Below are 6144 nucleotides of genomic sequence, written 5' to 3' on the forward strand. Positions count from 1 at the left end.
TGCCGGCCTCTTGATGCTGTTGTAGGGTCTCTATCACTGGCTCTTTGGCCCAGCCATGCTCAAAGAGTTCAGGTGACCGGTAGAAAGTCTCTTCCCCTCCCTGAGCTTGGCTGCCTTGCTTGCAAAGGACACAGTGAGATGAGATGGCCACCAGGTCGTATGAGCCCTGAGTCTTCTCTCTAAGGTCTATCCTTGCTCTCTCTCCCTTCCTCCTTCCCTCCCTCTGACTCTTCTCTGATTTCACAAGGGCTTCTGCCTTCTCAGGACCCTACCTTCAAAGGAATCCTGCCTCTACCCTATCTATACCTTTCTAGATATGCCCATAGTCTTTAGAAGCAGATAGAGGTCAGTTTTTATTAATTCAATTGTCACCTTCTTCGAGCCTTGGTTTGCTTATCTGTGAAATGGGGGTGACAGTGACCTCCTAGTTGGGGGTTTTGTACATGACATCCTGTGCATCTCCCACAGGACTTGGCATAGCATAGGCAGACAGTAAATGTCACTTCACTCCCAATATTCCACATGAGCACAGCACTAGGCACTACATGCAGAATCACTAATATTCATGCACCTTTGTCAGGGAGTCATTACTGTGCATTTTATAGACAAGGAAACTGAGGCACAGAGAGGGTGACCTGGCCCAGGGACCATGAGCTGAAACTCAGCTCCTAATTGCAAGGACCTGAAGGCTTGTCCTCGTCAACCCCTCACTCTGCCTCCACATTTCACATGCCAGTGAAAGAAGAGTTTTCTCATCTTTGTTTCGCACTTAGTTCATCAGAACTTTGATCCTGCCTGTGTAGAGGCACCCACCACCCCTCCTTTTTAAGGAAAAGAGGTTTATTCACTTATTTATTTTTCCCTTTCCATCAGATTCAGCTTCTCTTTCATGAAGACCTGGGGCACTTTGGTGAGATCAGAGGCCTGAGAGTGCTGGAGAGAAATGTACATGTTTATTCTCACTCTCTTCATGGGGGTCACTGACTGTGAAGAAGAGGGAAGTAAACTAACCAAGTCCCAGGGGATGTCGATGCCTGTTCCTGGTTCTCAGATCCAGACCCCCAAGGACTGGAAGCAGCTGTTTTCTGTCTTGTGAGGGCTGGACTCTCCAGAAAAGTGCTCACACAGAAGGAGGAGGCATGAGGGTGAGCAGAAGAAAATGTCAAGAATGTCAGATCCTTCTAAAGGGCCAAGGGAACAGAACATTGCACTGTTGGCCTGGGAGAGACACTCATCTGCTTGACAACTTGATGGTGAGGGTAAACTTCAGGCTGGCTGCAGGGGGATGGACTGATTGGCATTGCAGACCCAGGGAGTAAGAACACAGGGATGGGTCATGCAGGACTGTGTGAAGGCACCCAGAGACGTCATCTGCCCCGGGGGCCCAGTTAAAGAAGAAGACATGAAGGATCTGAGAAGGGACTTCTCTTGGCCAGCCACTAGTCTAACCAAGTCTCCTGGCTGATTTTCCAGCGCCCTTTCCACTGAGCCACACTCTGGGGCCATGCTTCACCGGCTCCTGCCACCACTGGCCACCTCCATGGTCTCCAGTCCCGCCACCGGTAAGTTATGAAGCTGGGGACCAGCTCCAAAATGCAGGGTGGAGAAGCAGGGGCAGATGACTGATGCTGAAAACAGAGGCCACCAGCTATCCATCCCCACCACCTCCTGGAGCTTTCAATAAACAGCCTGCCTCTAAGTGGTCGATTACGCTCAGCTTCCAGCTTTCAACCCACCGTGTCCCTTAAGCCCTGGAAGTTGGCTCCGCTGGCAGCCCACTGTGACCTCTTCCAGAAGATGCTCCGAGTGCCTGCAGTGCCCCCATTGGCCACTGGAGGGAGCGCTAGGTCCGCGATCGCACTAAGAAGCCATTGCCCAGTGTGGACTATCGCAAGAATCCCAGCCCTGGCGGGACTTTCCATACTCCGCCTTCAGCCCTCTCTGCCCCAAGCCTAAGCCCCTCCTGCCCACCCTCCAAGGTCCCTGGGAAGAGAGGTTCCCCTGGTCTCCATGCCCCAAGAGGGAACACAGGCAGCGGTAACCGCCAAAGCCCTGTCTGTCTCCTTGGGTCGGGACTGAGAGGGATCGCTGGTAAAAAGGGGGCGGGATGGGAAACGGGAGGAGAAGAGAATATGCAGATAGGAAGAGATAGGTGAAGGAGCTAGACAGGCAGGGCGAATCCAGATGAGGGCCCGCCACCCTCCTCTCGTGTCTGTGTCCCCTCCCTCCCTGCCTGTTCACCTGGTCCAGCCAGTCTCCTTAACAGCAATCCAGGACTTGGGGTTAGTAGAGGCTGGACCAGCGAGCTCCTGGAGCAGGAAGCCAAGAAAAGGAAGTGGGTGAGATGGCTGTAATGCCACCCGAGCCCACACAAAGGCTAACACTGCCGCTCACCTGGTTCTCACCTCTCTTATCTCCACGTGGGATAGAGTTCGCGGGCTTTAGTCACAGAAGGCGTGTCATTGAGTACAGGCTTCTCCTTCCCCCACTGACCCTGCTGATACCACTGCTTAGGTATCAGGAAGCCTCTCCTGAAAGGCTACCCCCAGGGGGCTTCAGATTTCCAGGACAAATCGCCTTCCTTCTCATCTCTACCCACCTCACCTCGACTTCTGATACAGGTGAAAGCCAGGCCAATGCAACCAGCTGGAAGCAGAGAGCAGCACTGAGGAAAACAAGTTAGCAATGGGTCAAAGTCAAGGTTTTTGCAAAGCTGTCCTCACTTGCTGTTTTTCTCCTCTTCCTGGCCACCTGATGAGAAGAGCCAACTCATTAGAAAAGACCCTGATGCTGGGAAAGATTGAAGGCGGGAGGAGAAGGGGGCAACAGAGGATGAGATGGCTAGATGGCATCACCAACTCAATGGACATGAGTTTGAGCAAGCTCCAGGAGATGGTGAGAGGCAAGCAAGCTTGGCGTGCTGCAGTCCACAGGGTCGCAAAGAGTCGGACACACCTGAGCGACTGAACAACAATCACTAATCAAGCCACCAGTTCTGCACCTGTTGCGAGCCTTTTTGGGCCAGGTGCCACCCTAAGCCTCCTCCTCAGCCCACAGCCGCACTACCCTACTGTCACCCTTTTGCCAAGGGAAAAGGGAACTTTCTCATCGTCAGTCAATAACCTTCTCTGAGGCTCTTTCGACTTGAGTCCAAGGGAGACCTGGACTGTTGACCAGCCATTCCCGCCTCCTAGAAGCTCTCACTCCTTTCACCTACTGAGACAGCAGTCCATCCAGGCTAACCACCTTCCTTCTGAGAACTCTTATCTTCTTCATGGCACCGTCTTCCTAGAACCCTCTCCACCGAAAGGATGAGAAACTGTCCGATACCTGGGGCTTCAAGAGCACCCAGGCATTGAGACAGGTCCACCTGGACCTCAAGTCCCCAGTCCAGGGGCTCAGCCTGAGACACCCATCTTCTGGTCTGGGGGGCCTGGGAGTCAGGCTGCTCTCTCTACAGTAGTTCCTGGACCACACGTGGAGCACAGGGACCTCTATGCTGTTGTCCCAGTCCTAAAGCTTCATGTCCTTCTGTAAGGACAATGCTGAGAAGCCCATGTAGCAAATCTCCCGCTTCCCCCAGGCCCCTTCTTTCTTCCTTTCTCCAGTCCAGGCAAGAACTTGGATGGTCCCCAACTGTGTCAGGCACTCACTGCAGCACAACCTGCTACATCCTGGGAGGAAGCGGTCAAAGTGTCCAAGTACACAGACACGGCTGCTGGGGGCCAGCCCTGTGAGTCAGGCTCTTCTTGTGACAGAGGGGGCCCGCTGGGCTATGCAGCCACCCCACCTGGAATCTGCTCTAACTTTGAATCTTTACCTCCTGCCCTTCAGGTCCATTGCCCAGTAAACATTCCCACCTGGAATTCTCAGAGCGGCTCTTCTCAACATGACCAACTTCCGACACTCTGCTCGGTGTGCCATCAGGGTGCAAGCAGCTGTTCTCAACCCTTCTCCTTCCATCACCCCTACACCTGACCACTGGTTGAACTTTTCCATTTCTACCTGCTTAGCCTCCCCCAAGTGTGGTCCTAGAAAGAAGCATGGAGTCACCCCTCACCTCCTGCAGCTGAAACAACAGAGGAGCTCTGCTTCCCTCTGGCATCAGAATGTGAGTCAGAAGAGCTGCTCCCCAGACCCACTCTCCTCTTCTTCCTTTAGTAACAAGTCCCTGGTTGGGCTCATGCCTGCACAGCTTAAAAGTGATGTTTTCCAGCAGCTAGTTGAATCCATGTGACAGTGTTTGCCGGTGACTGAGCAGAAACAATGTGTACAGTGGAAACAATGTATTATGTCCGTAGGAAGAAGGGCGTGCCCGTTCCTTCCTGTTTTCCTGCTTTCCACCGCTGGAATGCAGTTGCAATGGCAGGAGCTAGAGCGACCATCGTGGACCATGTATTGAGGATGGCAGAGCAACGAAGCTGAAGGACCTGCGATCCCTGGACAGCTCCACGGGGAGAGCTGTAATACAAGCCAGAGCCTTTGCTTGAGGGAGAAATAAATTTTTATCTCATGTAAGTGTTTGCTCATTTGAAATCTATTATAGAAGCTGAACCAATATGTTAAATGATACAGAACTAAAGAGATCTTAAGTCCATTTATGTAGAATTTTCCAGCTATGAGATCTTGAGCAAACCACTTAATCTTTCTAAGCTTTCATTTCCCTAGCTGTATACCTATTCCCCAGGGTCATTTTATCAACAAATAAATGAGATAACATCTAATACAATACCTCATACAATATCTAACCGATAGTTGGGGTTCAACAGATGTTGAAACAGACAGCCCAGTCATCTTTGCAAAATGCCAACCTGATCCTAACACCCTGTTGTTTAAAAACCTTAAAAAAATTCCACTGCTGTTATGACAAACACCAAACACTTCACATGACCCAATAAGCCCCGCCTCACCCATCCACCCTTCCTGGTCCAACCTCCCCCTCACCTGGCTCCAAGCGTTGCACTGACCTTGTCCTTACCTCACTCCTTCCACAAACACTGATAGAGGGCTTCCCGCATACCAGACACTGTGCTGGGCCTTTAGAAACAGACCTGGGTCCTTGCTCTTAGGGACTTAATAGTCCAGTGAGGGAGTGGGAAAATATTATATATATAAATAATAAACCTGGCTAACACGGATGACCATTTGCTGGTGGCCAGCTGCTGTTTCAAGCTGTTTTTACAAGTATAGACTCCTAATTCTTACAACAACCTCCCACTATTACTATCCCACATCTACAAATGTGGGAACCGCAAGGTCAAGGAGCCGGCCAAAGGTCGCACAACTAGTACTGCTGCTGCTGCTGCTAAGTCGCTTCAGTCGTGTCCAACCCTGTGCGACCCCATAGACAGCAGCCCGCCAGACTCCCCTGTCCCTGGGATTCTCCAGGCAAGAACACTGGAGTGGGTTGCCATTTCCTTCTCCACCAACTCGTACAGCCAGAGCTAAAATTTGAACCCAGGCAGTCTGACACCACAGCCTGTGCACATAACTACTTTTCTACCTGGCCTCCAAAGGAGTGGCAAGTGACCCTGTCAAAGGTATTCCCCAGGGGAGGCACAATGGTTCAGACCCACCCGCCCCCTCCCGCCCCTAGACGGGCTCTTGGCACGAGCTATCCCCCGCCTGCAACACCTTACTCCCCTCATTGCCCAAGTCCACTCCTATTCACTCTTGGGACCGTAACATTCAGAAGCTGTCACTTCCTAAGGGACACCTTCTTGGCTCTCTCAGACCCTCCACAGCTATTCACAAACTCTGGCCGCATGATGTGCCTTCCCTCCAGGGCACTTATCACACTGTGACACTGTGTTTGCTGATGCTTTATAGGTGGTCCCTGCTCTCCCTTCCCCACTGCCCTTAGGCTGGGATGCTACAATATGAAAAAAACACCCCAGGATTGTTTAGCGCCTCACATATAGATGCTCAGTAAATATTTGGTGAATTAAGAAACTGGAGTGACTGACTTACCCAAAGTGGCCCTGAGGTTTCCACGGCTGGGAGGCTTTCTTCATCGCTCCTGGCGGTCTCCTGCCCTCATCAAGGGCTCCCCACCACGTGCCCCCACTCCTGAAATCTCCAAACACCCGAGTCCCCGAGGGAGGGCCAGTGGTGCTGCCATCAGACAGTGCTCAGGAAGGATCT

This window comes from Budorcas taxicolor, chromosome 2 (genome assembly GCF_023091745.1).
Source record: "Budorcas taxicolor isolate Tak-1 chromosome 2, Takin1.1, whole genome shotgun sequence".
NCBI classification, from domain to species: domain Eukaryota; kingdom Metazoa; phylum Chordata; class Mammalia; order Artiodactyla; family Bovidae; genus Budorcas; species Budorcas taxicolor.